Source organism: Macrotis lagotis, chromosome 2 (genome assembly GCF_037893015.1).
Source record: "Macrotis lagotis isolate mMagLag1 chromosome 2, bilby.v1.9.chrom.fasta, whole genome shotgun sequence".
In the NCBI taxonomy this organism is placed as follows: Eukaryota; Metazoa; Chordata; class Mammalia; order Peramelemorphia; family Peramelidae; genus Macrotis; species Macrotis lagotis.
Window position 1 is genome coordinate 9,887,873 of NC_133659.1, and position 16,351 is coordinate 9,904,223.

Sequence of the window (16,351 nt, forward strand, 5' to 3'; positions counted from 1 at the left end):
ATAACTGTAATTTGAAATAATGAGCCTAAAACTCATATGGGCACAGGAAAAAGTATGCTAGATTTAAGGTCACAATCCATCTAAGTCTTTGGTCAAGTGTGACCTAAGATAAGTCATTTCACCTCTTTGATAATAAGATTAATTATTGAGAAAATGTACTGCACGATGTCAAAAATCCCATCCAGCTCTAAATCTATGACTACAATTATCAAAGAAAGATTCACTTCTATCTAACAATACCATATAAGGAGACAGCGTACCACCAATCAGATTAGTAACAAAGAGAAATATAATAATTGTTAGATAGCTCAATTAGATTAAATTAGACAAATGGGTGGTATAACAGACAGAGTATTGGATTTGGAATAAGAAAGAGTTGAATTGAAATCCTGTCTCAGATACTTAACCAGTTGTATGACCTCAGACAAGTTACTCAACTTCTCTCAATTTAGTTTCCTCATCTACCTCATGGGACTATTTATGAGAATCACATAAAGTGCTGCAAATCTTAAAAGAATCTATAAATGCATGCTTATTATTAAAACTAGAACATTCTACAGTTTCCAACACTTTTGGCTTATTATTCATTTATTATCTTCTCCTCAGCATTATAGGATTATTAAATATTATATGCCATATAAGATTCAATATTATATATACATATTCAATGTAAGTTCAATTAATATTCAGTGATTAGTAGAATATTCCACTTTTTATCTGGATGTTTTTATGTTGAGTAAACAGTCTTAAAAGACAACCTGTGTGAAGAGTATAACTGGACTTATACATCCATTCAATCAAGGAGAAAGATTTGACAACAAATTAACAGTGAGATAGATGGCATTGGTCTTCACAAAGCAGGGAGACTTCCTGCAAAAGCTTTGGGCTATATAGCTCAGAGAATCATCAAGACACCCTGAAAAACATCCCAGTCTTCTACCCCTTAGAAATGAACAAGCTTCTATTAAAAGCAGCATAAGCTAAGAGCCCCCAAGCACCCTGACAGTTTGTTCTGTTTCTCTCCTTTGGACTGCACTTGAGTTTGTAGATAAACATACTCATTAACGTACAGAGTCTAAATTGTATTGCTCTCTTTCTGATTTTTATTCTTCATATATATATATATATATATATATATATATATATATATATATATATATTGAACAGATTTTTTTCCTTTTCTTAGGTCTTTTGAGGATCACTTTTTTCCCACCTAAAGAGTTTTAATGGCAGAGGCTCTTGTCTCTAACTCATTTCAAATGGAATTCCTCCCCCTCACTTTCCAGTATTGTCATCTCCTTTACAAAGATGAAATGTAAGTTTCTTATTTGAGATGTACTATTATTTCCTCTTCCAGTAATGAGAAGTTTGCATATATAGCCAATATGTAAAGCTTCCTCTGCCGGGTCTGGTCCCCTCTTCTCCTGGTGAGCCAGGGGTTCATAAATGTACTTGAGTATACTAATCCAATTGAATTGGGATTACAGACCTCAGTCATTTCAATTCGGTGCTTGTTTTTCATTTTCGGGGAAGACCATGGCATCAAGGAAGTGATGTCATGACAAGCATAACAAGGGAGGGAGTGCTATGCAAAGGACTGAGATGGCCCTGGATGCAGGGCAATCACAGTTAAGTAATTTACCCAAGGTCGCACTGCTTGTAAGAGGCAAATTCCCTTGAATCTGGATTTGAACTCCCATTTCCCTGAATTCAAGGGCAGTGCTCCGTCCATTGCATCATCTAGCTGTCCTACTCAATTCAATACCTACTATGTAGGGCAATGAAACAAATGCAGTGAAAAGCCCTGTCCTGCCTTCAAGGAAATTGCATTCTATCAGTGTGGCAACATTGCCACATAAATATACAGAATAAATTCAATATGAAGAGGTGATTGTAGAGGCAGTGCACTAGCCAATGGATGGAGGGGGAATGATTTCAGCCAGCAGACAACACTTGAAGGAATCTTTGAAAGACCCCCTCTGAGTGCTCTCACTATCTTTGTTGTCCTCTCCTGACTGAGCTCTTGTGTCTGAGGATCATATTCTCATTGGGCTCACCAGGAAAGAGATCAGCTAGACTAGTTCTAGATACTTGCTATTATTAATATAGCCCAATATTGAATGAATTTGTTAGGCTAACATCACTTTGCTGACTTGTGTTGAATTTGCAATCCTCTAAAACTGTCAGATTTTTGTAACATTAACTGTTGGGTCAGATTATCTCAGCTATTTTGAGTTTTTCTGCTTAAGGAAAGGACATTATATTTCTTCTTTTCATAAATCATCTTATTAGATTAAGGTCAATATGCCAACTAGGTCTTTTGGGAGAGTGATTCTATCATCCAACATATTACCTTTCCTTCCTAGCTTCATGTCATCTAAATTTTTCAAATGAATATCATAAACATTAATAAATGGCTGCCATTTACAAGGTTTCCCATGTGCTCAGTTCAAGGGATGGGAAAACAAAATGAAACAGTCCTTGCTTTTAAGAAGTTTATCTACTTTGGGGAATATAATGGATACAGGGATAAGTAAATGAATATGGAACGTGAACAAATCTCATAAATATACATATATATATATATATATATGTCCATATATATATTTTTTTTTTCAAGTCATGATGAAAACGGTGAACTTCTGTTCAAAAAGGTCAAGGATAAAGCCATAGGGCCCTCAACTAAAGTTCCCATTCAAGCTGATATTGATTCATACACTAACACTCTTTCCACTTTGCCTCCTAGGAGATAATAAAAGACATTATCAAATGCTTTGTTTAAATCTAAATATGCTCTAGATTCAAAGATTTTTTTTTCTATTAGAATGGACCTTGGAAGTCATCAAGTTCAATACCTTCATTATACAAATGAAGAAACTGAGGCACAAAGAAAACACAAGTGGCCTCAAAGCCATCTAGATGGTAAGTGGTATGGCCAGGATTTCAGACCAAATTTTCTGATTCCCAGTCTTCGATTCTTCTTATTGGACAATATTAGGATGTTCAGAGCATTCCTCTGATGCCAGCTGAGCAGCCTCATCAAAATTCTAAAGGTTTTAGAAAATTTGGATTGAAAATTTTTTAAAGCATTTCAATGGTCAGATTATGTAGTCGAATCACATAGACCTCAAACTATACATGCAAATCTAAATGATATGCACGATGCACTCTATTCAGAAGACCTTCCTAAGATTCTCGTGGAGGCAAATGGGAGAACAGAATTTTTAAAGAGTGGGACCCGGGGGAAGTTCTTTTTTCCTTCCTTCCTTGTCGTCTATTGAATCATGAGACAATCCGAAGGAAAATTACCACAAGTGCTGAAGGAGGAGAGACAGGATAAGGTGACAACTGGGGGACAGTGGGGAGGAGGAAGGGGAGGATCTGACTCACAGATACAAGGTTAGATCTCAGAATCTCAGAGAAATATGGTGGCATAGAGTTGGCCTTGAAAGCATGAAGAGTTAGATTCAAGTCCAATTTCTCACACATACTAGCTGTCAACCTGGGCAATCTCTTAACCCCAATGCTCTGGGAAACTCTCTGAGATTATAAAAACTGCAGAAAATGTGCCAATCTTCCCTGGTAAGGATTGATTCTAATGAAATAAGAGATTTTGTCTCTGTCTCTCTTTATCCTGCTCCTCAAATTCTTAGAGGCACATTATTTTTCAAGTTCATTTATTCAATCAAAAATCATTCAACAAGTGTGAAAGGCAGATGTGGACAACCTTAGGATGAAGAAGTTCTGTGTTCAAGTGCTGCCCCTGTGTGATCGTGGAAAAGGCTGTCCCTGGCCTGGGAAACTCCTTAAGACTTGAAGAAAGTGATCAGTACTTGGCTTTGGGGGGAGGGTTTCTTCACCAACTGATTAAACCACAAATCCCAATCAACAAGAATAAAAAAAAAAGAAAACCATCCGTTGTACTTGAGCCAGTAAAAGATACAGGGATCAATAAAGCAAGCTCCTTGCTCCTGAAAAATCTTATACATTTAATTGGCTGGTGACAATATAGGTGTATTGGAGTAGTTTTCCTTTCACAATGGATTCCCAATATATAAAGGAGTTTATCCAATCCTCCTCAATCCACAAGCTCCTACATCTGATCAGCAGCAGTTCTACAGAATCCATCAAGATGAATTCTGGGTATATGAGTCAGGAGGAAGGAAAGAAATGGAAAAGACCTTAAAACCTTAAAGGGGTAGAATATCAGGTCCCCTAGATGGAGAGCTCAAATCAATTCAGACTCAGAGGCAAGAATGAAACCCAGGGTGGTACTGTGAATGAAGTAGAGACACGTGGACTCCAAAAAGGTGCCCCCATGCAAGCAGCACACATTTCCAATTTATTTATGGAAACCAAAAAGCAGCAGAAGGTGGGGGAAGGAAGGAAAGAGAAAAGAAGGGAAAGGAACAGAAACTATAGAGCCTCGACCAGAAGAAGATTTGCATTTGACAATGTGCATGTCAGTAAGAATAGCAATAAGGAAAAACAATACTTATTCTGTCATGAAAAGTCCTAAAAATAAGCTCAAACTCAGGAACAATTAAAAAAGAAAAAAAGATATCCACATTGGGTGGCAGAACTGAAATAAGATGGGAATGCAATCATGGAAACTGATATATGTGTGTGTGTGTGTGTGTGTGTGTATTAAAGTTGTAATATTAGGTCATATTTACAATGCACAAAGGGCAGGATTTTTCTCACAACAACCCTCTGGGTATTATTATCTCTATTCTCTAGATTAAGTAACTGAACCAGAAAAATAAAAGATGCCCAAACTCAGAGATTTGGACAGAACTTGAAGGACCATCTAATTCACCATATTCCTGAATAAGAATCCCTACCACAGGTCCAGTGAGGTATCATCTTGCTGTTGAAAATTTTCCAGTGAGAGGGGACCATGAGCTTCCAAGGCCTCCCCAACCATTTGATGATCACTCCCATGATCCTAGACATGGAGCCCAAATCTCTGCCTCTTTTCCACTTTGCCCATTGTTCCTAGCTCTGCCTTCTGGGACCAAGAATCTCTCTTGAATATGGAAGTGCTTCAAATCTTAGCAGGCTCTTATCTCTTTTTATTCTAATCTCTTTTCTACTACAATAATAACATCAAACTTTCTTAAGTATAATCCATCCAGCAAGGGAACCCTTTTTTATGTCACTGGATCTGATTTCAGAAATTAAGTGTGCCAAGCAAAGCTTCCCTTTCCTTCAATTAATGTTCCATTCACATGAGAATCAATCTTCATTCAACTGCTTGCCTTCTGGATGGTCTCTGACTTACTGGTATCCTTCCCAAAATGTGGCACTTACAGCTGCCCAGAAACCAGGGATGCCCGGTTAAGACCAAGCCCAAAGGGAAAGATTACTACTACCTTCTTATTCCCCAATACTTGCGTGATGTACTTTAAGATCTTATTCACTTTTGAGGCTACCACCTTAACTGAATTGCTATGGTCATGCTGTTGGTAAGTAATAGAGATAAAGATCAAACTAGAAGCTAGATGGTGCAGTGGTTAGAGCTTGACATAAGGAAGACCTGAGTTACTTATTGACTATGTAACCTTGGACCAATCACTTAACCACACTTTAAGTTTCCTCATAGGTAAAATGGATTTCATAATTGTACCTACTAGGGTAGCTAGGTGGCACAGTGGATAGAGCACTGACCCTGGAGTCAGGAGGGCTGAGTTCAAATTCAGCCCCAGACACTAAAGGATAACTTAGCTGTGTGACCTTGGGCAAGTCACTTAACCCCATTGCCTCACAAATACAAATTATATGATTAATAGATACAGATACATAATAGCACCTACCTCCCATGGTCTTTCTGAGACTCAAATGGAATAATTTCTTTTTGAAAGTCCTCAGCAGGGGGCAGCTAGGTGGCGCAGTAGATAGAGCACTGGCCCTGGAGTCAGGAGGACCTGAGTTCAAATCTGGCCTCAGACACTTAATAATTACCTAGCTGTGTGGCCTTGGGCAAGCCACTTAACCCCATTTGCCTTGCAGAAGCCTAAAAAAAAAGTCCTCAGCACAGTGCTGGCTCATGGTAGACAATGTGGAAATTCCCTTTCCCTTCCTACATCCATCTCTGTGATGTTCACTTCCCTTTAGCACATTGATAGCCTGGCTGCCATGATGTATAGAGGGGCCCTCCCACCCAAGTTGACTGGTTCTCAGTCCTATCTCTAACACATCCTGGCTGTGTGATCCTGACATCATTTCCCACATCAGCCATCTAAAAAAAATCTCCAAAGTTCCTAAATTATAAAGCAAACTCCAATTTACATTGGCCAAGATAGCTGCCTTGTCAAAGAGCTCCATCTCCCAATAAAACCTAAGACTTCAACCTAGCCCCCAGTCCCCAAGAAGCAGCCCAAGAATTCTCTGAGAACACCAGGGTCAGGAGGGACAGTCAGATCTGGTCAGAGAAGCCAGGCCACAACTTTGCTCACATCCTACTACCAGTCAGCTCAGAATCCTGAACAAAGTCAATTTACCTGGAACCTAACATCATAGCAGAGAAGAATTCAGAAGACCTGGCTTTGGGTCCTGTTTCTATCCTGGACCATCTGTGCCCAACCCTCCAACCTCTCTGAGTTTCAATTTTATGTTCCATAAAAATGGGGAATCTAACAATAACCCCAACTCCCAGACTTGTTGTTGGGGGAATCAAGGAAGACTGATTCACTTAGGAGGTGCCTGTTATTGGCCAGATCTGAGCTAGGTGATGAGGACATAAACAGAAAATGAGATGCAGTCCCAGACTTCAGGGAGCTTTCATGGGCAGGTGGGGGCGGGGGTGCAGATACACAGATACTCTTATAACAGTGAAGCTAGTGCTGTGATTTCATTGCTTTTGATATCTCCCAGAGAGGCTGCTCCCTCTACTTGTGCAAATTAGCACCTTCTCGCAAACCTATACCTTTATGGAATTGCCTAGCTCATCAAGAGGTCAAAGGACTTGCCCAGGGTCACACAGACAGTCTGCATCAAAGACCTTTGGCACAAACTTTGGCACAAGCTATACACTTGTTGATTGATTCATTAAGTTATTGATTCCTGTCTCTGATGCCAATTTTCTATTTGTTGCACTGATATGACACTGAAACAAGTAAATAAATCCATGTCATTTGAAGATGAATTGACCATACATCACTGGGAGATCAGGAAAGACTTCCTATAGGAGAAAGTGTCTGAGCAAAGCCTTGCAGGTGGAGGGAAAAAGTCTAAGAGCTCAGATGTGTGGGTGGAAGTGCTCTAGAAGGATAAAAAATCCTCTGTCTAATTGGACTATGATTATTTCAGGTGGAGAGGAGGTTATTTTTCTCTCCTTAACCCTCAAAATGGGATCCTATTACATGAAAAGGGTCCCTTTGCTGGCTAGGCTATAATTAGCCAAGTCCACTCCATGGTTCTTATTGAAAATGTTGCCATTCCTAGACCTTGAGGTCTGCAGTGAGCTTCTTGCCCTCCCCTGGGAGTTGTTGCTTCCTGCAGTTCTCATCCTCCACTGTCCAATTGTCTTGGCTGAAACACAGTTTAGAAATGAATGCAGTCATAACTAGATGCAGTCCTAGCTGGGGTTTAAGTGGAGCCTCATTTCTTCCATCCCCTTCGGGACAGAAAAATCTTCTTTTTAATAACCCAGTGTTGCTACCAGGAGGATCAGCATAAACCTTTCATGTGACCAATGGTTTGGGACTAGAAAAACCAAAGAGTAAAGGAAGTAAGAAGTAAATGATGATGGGGAAAGGGATCATGGTGCTTCAGCAGAGAGAAAATTCCGACCAACTTTCATTCTGAACCGACCACAAAATACAAAGAAAATAATACCCCCCAAATGCAGTAATATTCCTAGGGAATGGTTTTGATTTCCTGAACTTGATAAACTACAATCCCAAACCATCAAAAGTTTATGATATTTTTCCTAATGAATACCTTTTTGAACTCAGATGCCAATCATCAAACTGAAGTGCTCTCCACCCTCAAACAAACATTGTACTCTCCTACCTCCATGTATTTGCTAAAGTTTTTTCCACAAGCCTGAATTCCTTCCTTGCCCCTCTTCACCTGTTGTCTTCATAACTACCCTTGAAAACTAATTCAAACACTTCCTTCTTTAAGAATAAAAAAATCTCACTCTTGGAATCCTGGAGATTCTAAGGTCAGTTCCCTTATTCTACTGCTTAGGAACTTGAAGCCCAGAGAGGTTGAGTGATTTAACTCAATCCACATAGGTGCTAAATAACAAAGTCGAACCTTGAACCCTCATCTTCAGATTTCAAATGCAGACTCTCCTCATGATATCAATACTGCTTTTCCCCCTATGGATAACACCTTCTGCTTGGTTCTTCCCATCTTATGCTCTCTGTCAACTCTGGAAAGCATTGTTCCATTGTCTGCATTTATCCCATCTAGCAATATGTCATTAAGCTCTGAAGGGCAAGAATCTATGAGAAGATCATAGATTGGGGTTGGAGGGAACTTTAGAGATAATGTAACAGGGGGCAGCTAGGTGGCGCAGTGGATAGAGCACCAGCCCTGGAGTCAGAAGGACCTGAGTTCAAATTTGAATTCAGACACTTAATAATTACCTAGCTGTGTGGCCTTGGGCAAGTCACTTAACCCCATTGCCTTGCAAAAACCTAAAAAAAAGAGATGATGTAATGTCTATCCCAGAAAGCTGAAGTCATAGTTAAGTTAAAAAATACTTATTAAGCCTTGGTCATGGATCTGGCACTGGAGATACAAACAAAAGGCAAAAGAGACCATGCTCTTGATAATCTAATAACAGAGACAATCTGAAAAGAACTGTAGCTGTGAGGCATAGATGGTGTAAGTGGGAGGTTGTCTCAGATAGGATTGCATATAAAGTGGAGTATTCAGGGCACTCCTGGAGGGCTAGCATCTCTAGGGTGAGGGCTACTCAGGCATCTTTGGTGTCCACCTGATTCATCAAGAAGCTAAAGTATCCACAGTGACCACACCCCAGTAAACTTCCTTGGCAGATAAACTAAACTAGGTTGAGGGTAACCAATGCCTCCAACCCATCAGTGAGTTGGGGGGTGGTGTCTATCCCAAGCATGTGAAAACTTACCCTAGCAGACTAGGTGGATTAGAACAACATCCATGAAGGCAGCTAAAGCAGGAAATATGGAATGTTAGAGCTTGGTCAGATATCAAAGATGCCAAAGTCATTCATTGTATTTTGAACTATCACCAGTCATCTTGACTTTTGACTTGCCACTGGACTTGATGATTCCAGAAGGTACAATGAGGCTGGCAACCCTATGAAGCTCTGTCTCACTTCAGTCCAATTCACAATTTCAACATGGGATTGAAATTTAATCCATGTCCTCTGACTCCAAGGGCAACATCCTTTCCACTGGCCCATGTTACATCCCCAGGTCCATGCTATAAATGCAAGAGAGATAAGGATCTGTGACTCCCATTGAATAGGGACTCCCCAGTCTGGAAGACTGAAGGTCAGAGATGTCAAATGATTTGTCCTTGATAACCCAGCTAGTAAACAACAGAGGCAGGTCTTCTTCTGCACATTATAAAGTATGAAACAGCTGTTTGTTGAGTGAATGAATGAATGAATGAATGTATGAAGTAGAGATGTGAATTAGGGAAGAAGAACAAGGTTGCCTTTTTCAACTTTCCTGTTCTTGCTCTAGAGGTTGGAGTGTCAGGTAAAGACCTCCATGTGGCCCTTCTTAAACTTAAAGGAGGCTTAGATTGTCATTGGCAATGATCTCATTTTCGGGAAAAAAATAAAAATTCCTTTTTTTCTTTGATTCCAAATTCTTTTCCAGAACTTTGCTTTAGGATGAGACCTGGTGCTATTTGGAAGGAAAGATGAATGAGGAGCTATTACAGTTTTTAGATAATGCTAGACCCCTACCCAGATGCCCAGAATTCAAGAGATCTGAGAGATGCTAGAAAAGAGGGGCAGGCCCAGCACTTCAGCCATACTTGTTCACTGAAGGTTTGGCTGTGTTGGTTGAGGTCAGATTTAATTTGGTGGATGGAAGGGCATTTTTAAAGTATGCTTTGGGCCATTTGAGACAAGGATTTAGTGTGTGTCTTAACTCCTCCCAGAACTTTGGAGATTAATTTGGTGCTCCTACAAAGAGATCATCCAGCATCAAGAGTCGTGCATATATTAACAAAAGCACATCCCATAAATACAGATTTTCCAATCCATCTTCATCTGCAGATGCTGTAAATAACCACACATTTTTCGTTTTTGCCTCTCTTTACAGAAATGGCGCACATAATTAATAAATAAGCACTCGAAAAGCAAATCCATACAAATCTAACCTTGTTATAACAGACTTTTCCCCTCGTGCATTTTTCAAAAGCTGTCATGAAGGCAGGACTGCATCCTTTCTGCATTCCAGATTCCAACTTCATAGAGCTCATGGATTTAGCAAATCAAGGGTGGATACAAAGAGCAAAAGGGAAACCTGATAAGGTAACTGAGTCTGCCTTTTACTGGTGCCCATTAGGCCCACAGCTCCTACTTAGAAGTGATTTGGAGACAGCATTGTTATGTGCAAAAGAGCCCTCAACTCAGTTCAAAAAACTGAGTCCAAGGTGACCTAACAAGATATTTCACATCCCTGAGTCTCAGGTTCCCATCTATAGGTTAGGGATAATAATATAGGCAATTCCTGATTCACTTGCTAGTTGGAAGCATCATAAGAAACAAGAGATCTCAGATGCCTTGGAACACCTTAAATGGCTACCCAGAAGACAGAACAAAAACCAGAACTATGGAAAAAGTAATTGCTTTGTTTTAGTTCAGACTCCTACCTGCTATTTCACAGATTTTGACAGTAGAAAAGTCACAATTTAGGCACAATCCATTCCAAAATATCCCTATCAAATAATCATTTAGCTTCTACTCAAAGAATCCACTCTCTTCTCAGCCAGTATTCCTATACTGTTTTAAGGTGTACAATGTGCTCTACGGAAATTAGCTCATATTGGCCTCACAACAATCCTGGAGGTATATACTATTATTCTATGATTTCACATGGAGAAAACTAGGTTAGATTTTCACTCAGATCTTCATGACTCCAGAGCCAGGGATCCATCCACTATACTATCAATTTTTTCTCAACCATACAATTAGACTAATAATATTTTTACTACCTATGTCCAAGAGTTTGGTGATGATTCAGGGAAATAATATATATTAAGCACTTCATAATACTAAAATACTATAAAATGATGGGTTTTTCTATGATTGTTATTGCCATCATTATTATACTGTATAAAGGATGCTCATACTAACAAAATTACACTTCCTAAAAGTGTTGAAGGCTGAAATGTTACTATTGCTTTTGCTAAAGATAAAATGTCAGAATTAAAATTAATCCACTTCAAAAAGGTGATGAGGGTTGCTATGGAAACATGCTCCTTTTGTTTACCCTATACAGCCAAACAAAATTTTATCCTATATGATAAAGGCAAGCTGAATGTTATCATGTTCCTCCATGGAATTCCTTGTGTTCAACTGTAGTCAAGTATTTTCTAGTTAAAACCACTGTTCAGTCATAGCTCTCTGGATTTCAGTATCTTCCTCTGCAGGATGGGAGAGTTATATTCCTTGCTCTTTAACATCTCCTCCAGTTCAGAATGCAAAATGAAAACATCCATTTTAATTTGACCATTTTTTTCATTTTTCTCAAAGACCCATGTATAAAATTTATGTTGTCTTCTTTGTGGAGACTCACTAATAAGTCGTTTATGTCTCCTGGATCTAGTTTTCAGGTTGATTATTTTTCCTAAAAGGTACTTTACATTTTATTCTATTTTTTCATCCTTTTGGTTTTAATGGCAACTTGAAGTCTCATTGCCTCTATGTTTCCTCTCAGTAGTTTCTATTTGTTTAATGTAATTTTTAGGGGTTAGATTTCTTCATTTACCTTTTGTATTTCCTTTCCCACTTGGTTAATTTTACTTTTAAAGAAGTTGATTCCTTTTTCCATTTAGCCAATTTTTGTTAAATTTTCTTCAATTTTCATAATTCTCCTGAATGACTCATTTGTTTTCTCCATTTATCTTCTTTTCTTCTTTCTTAAAAAAATTCTTTTTTGATCTCTTCCAAGAGGTTTTTTCTTGGATCTCAGATCAATTTAAAGGCTTCTTTGAAGCCTCATATGCAGGGAATTTGGCATGACTTTCCTCTTGTGAGATTATATTTTTATCATCTCTATCAGAATAGTATGCCTAGCAGATTTTTTTTTTGGTTTTCTGCTCATTTGTGATTGTTGATGTCTACTCCTGAGGCAAAGTGGACACATTCCCAAGCTTTTTATGCTGAGATTGGGAGTCTGGTACCTGGTTAACCACTTGTCTATGACATATCAGGTGGTAGAACTGTTCCTGGCTTTGGGGTAGCTCAAACCATTCCTTCTTATTGAACCAGCTCTCCCAGGGCTTAAACTTCATCTCATGAACTGGGGTTGGGACCCTCACTGCTGGCCTTCTGCAATATTATCTTGCTAAGCCTCCTGGGCTGTGCTGTGACAAAGAGCCTCTCCTTTGCTTTCCAACTTTCCCACCAACACTGGGCTATACTCCAGGTATACCCAGGTGAAGTAGACCTCTACTGAAGTTTCTCCATATCTTGAGTTGACAACCTATTTCCCTCTTTTTTGTGGGTTCTGTCAATTTGGGTTTGTTTGGAGGCTCCATTTAAAGTGGTTTGGGGGAAAGTTCCATAAGCTTTGTAACTTCATGCTTTAATCTTGGCTCCACCTTGGGAACTCTTATTTGATTTTTTTCTTTATTGAATGTTTTTTAATTTTTCCAGTGACATGCAAAGGTAGTTTTCTCCATTCATCCATTTGCAAGTTTATTACTTCCACATTTTTCTACCACCCTTCCTTCCCTCCCTCCTCCCCATGTCAATGAACAATCAGGTAAGACTTGTACATGCACAATCATGTTTAGCATATTTCCATATTAGGCACGTTGTGAAAGAGGAATTTGAACTAAAGCCCACTAAGAACTATAGTACAAGCAATAAAACGTGTGGGAAGGGGACACGCAGGTTTGTGTTAGAGACTGATCAATTGACAAACATTTATGAAGCACATAATTGACCCTCAAAGTATGCCCTAAAAGATTACAGAATTATGAGGTAGAATAGAACAGTGGAAAGTTGATTTAGAGTCAAATGCTATCTTTTGCATTTGACTATGAACTTCTTGATAGCAGAAGTTGGCGGATTTTTGTTGTGTTTTATTTTGCCTGTCTTGTACTGTTATTGTTCAGTCATTTTCAGTCATGACCCCATTAGGGCTTTCTTGGCAGAGATCCTGGAGTGGTTTGCCATTCCTTCTCCAGCTCACTTTATAGAGGATTAAACTGAGGCAAATGGAGTGAAGTGACTTGCCCAGGGACATAGAGCTAGGAAGTGTCTGAGGCCAGATCTGAACTCCTATCCAAAAATCTGATCCCCGGCTCAGTGATACCTTTGAAGGCTCAGCACTTCTCACAGTAACTAGCTCAACACATTGAAGGAACTTTATCAGTGTTGACTTTGTTCCATTCAAAGTCTGCTACTTCCTGGATTACCTTTGGCAAGTGATTTCAGTCAATTCACTTTCTTCATTTATAAAATGAGGGGGTTGGATTAGATGTTCATTGAACTGGGAGAGCTCTGGAGCTATGAAATGGTGAAATGCAATATTTTGATAAAAGCATGAATGTGGGTAGAAGTCATACCCTCCCCCAATCTCCTCCTTCCCAAGGACAACTCTATGCCTCTCCCTCATCCCTCTCCAATCATGCCAAAGTTTCTATTCCCTTGCTCTTCAGACTGAGCTTGCTGGACCTAAGCCTTGGATCCAAAGGATTATGGGAGAGTAAGTCCTCTCAGATCAGCCTTCCATCTGTCCTCTTGGCAGAGATGGGCTGGGAAAGCAAGAACAAGAAAAGCTGACCAATTTCTGACTCCTTGCCAGGGCAACCAAATCGTATCCTGGGGAGCTATGACCAGCATGATTCACTCTCTGGGGAAAGGAGAACATTAAAGAAAGAAAACTTCAGCAACTAACAGAGAGGTCTTAATTAATATTCTCTTCCAGCAGCTCTAAATCTCCACAAAGAGAAAAGGGCACTAAGCAGCTATGATTTAAGAGGGGATGTAAAAGCAAAGCATCAAGTCATTAAAATGAAGACTGCGTAAAATATATAAAGTCAAGTAATGAGGAGGATTGGGAAGAGAAAACTGTATAAATAAAAAGAGGCAAATGAAAACAGATAAATTGGAGGATGGTATTACAGAATATCCACCTCACCCCATAAAGCTACACTGTCATATTTTCAGAAAATATCAGATAACAGAATCATTGTCCACTGAAGGCTGAAATAGGAAACAGAAATATGACAAGATTGAGTAGCATTTGCTTTTTGCCTTTATGTTTCTTAAGAAAATAGTGGGAGAAAGAGAGGAGGAGAAGGGAGAAGGAAAGGGAAGGAGGGAGAGGGAACAAGAATTATATTTGTTCCTCATTTTCAAAGAAGACCATGACATCAGGGAAGTGATGCCAAGACAAGCTCATGTACTGGATTTGAGTGAGGGGAGGTTGTCCTAAGCCACCAGACTCACTTTCTTCTCCAGAGCAATCTGAGTCCAGTGGCCAGATATAAATCAGGACAACTGGAGATGACCCCAGATGTGAAGCAGTCAAGGTCAAGTGACTTGCCCAGGGTCACACCATTAGTGTCAAATATCTCAGGCCAGTGCTCTATCTACTGCACCACCTGGTTGCCCTAGGGAGAGGGGGGAGGGAGGGGGAAAGAGACAGACAGGCAGACAGGCAGACAGACAGACAGAGACAGAGACAGAGACAGACAGAAACAGAGAGACAACAGAAAGAGACAGAGTCAAAGACAGACAGTGACAAAAAAGAAATAGAGAAAAGGGGAAGAGGGAAAGAGAAAGGAAGGATGACTAAGGAAAAGGGAGGAAGAGAAAAATGGGGGAGGAGAGGAGTAAAAGTAAAGGGGAAGAGACAAAAGGAAAAGAGGAAAGAGGAAAAAGCAAACTGAAAAGCTAGAGAGAGGAGAGAAAAGAAAAGAAGTAGGGAGGGAAGGAAAAAAGAGAAACACAGAGAAAGAAAGAGGGAGACAAAGACAGAGAGTGCTGTGTGTGTGTGTGTGTGTGTGTGTGTGTGTGTGTGTGTGTGTGTGTACCTGGGAAGGATTAGATTACAGAGTTCTATCAAAGATGTTTTGAACCAAAAGAGCATTCAAAAAGCTTGACAATGGCCCAGCAGCTTACATCCATCATAAGCTTCCTGAATCACTAGACCTGATGTTTTTAGAAGCTGTCTTGTGGTTACAGCAAACTAGACTTCTAAGAAGGAAAAAAAAAGTATTATTGAGCTAATTCCTTGAAGGGAAAGGAAATGTACTATTCCTCTCACTGGGCTTCGGCCTTTGTCTCGATGAGCATTTTCCCAAGCAGGAAGGTGCCTCATCTATGAGTTGGCTCAGGCAGCTTTTGATTTGCACCTTACCTCTTGCCTACAGTGGCTTCAGCAGGAAGAACAGGAGTAGATGATGAGCAGAGCTTCATATACTGATCAATACTTCCTAATATGGCTCCCTCTTGAGCAATCAAGAATTGCTGAATGAAAGCACCCATATCACCCAACCAACGCAGGGAGAGCCACCTACCTTGAGGATGTGCAGCCACCATCAAGACATCATCAATTTCCCAGGCTTTATAGGAAGATGAAAAAGGGCAGTTGTTATCTTTCATGTTCCACTCCCTAGGATACACAGAATATGGCAGAAGGACTAACCCTCAGGTACAAGGCTTGTCAAGGCCTTTTCAGGGCTGCTCATCCACCTTTGATGCCCACTTTTAACCCCACTCTCACCTAGGACTCTAAGAATCTCCCATGCACAATTCACCATGCCCCAGTAAACCTTGCTCAGCAGATGGGCTAAAAAAGATTAAGCATTACCAGAAGGCCTCAAACCCGTGAGTCATTTAGTGAATGCCTACCCCAAGCATGGGAAGACTTTCCTCAATGGAATGGATGGATGAGAACCATTTGCTTCAATGTCTAGGGAAGAGACTGCAGTGGGTGCTTTGTCACTCTTAGAGCTTGGTCTGACATTAAAGACCCTAAAGTCACCCCACTGCATCCCTGGCTATCAGCAGTCATCCTGACTTTTGTCTTGCTACTGGACTTTAATAACTTTGGAATAAAGAGTGAGGCTGATGACTTTGGGTAATTCTGCCTCATTCAAGTCCATTTCACCCATGAGTCAACATTACTTGTAACATCTTTGGTGTTCTTTGAAATGA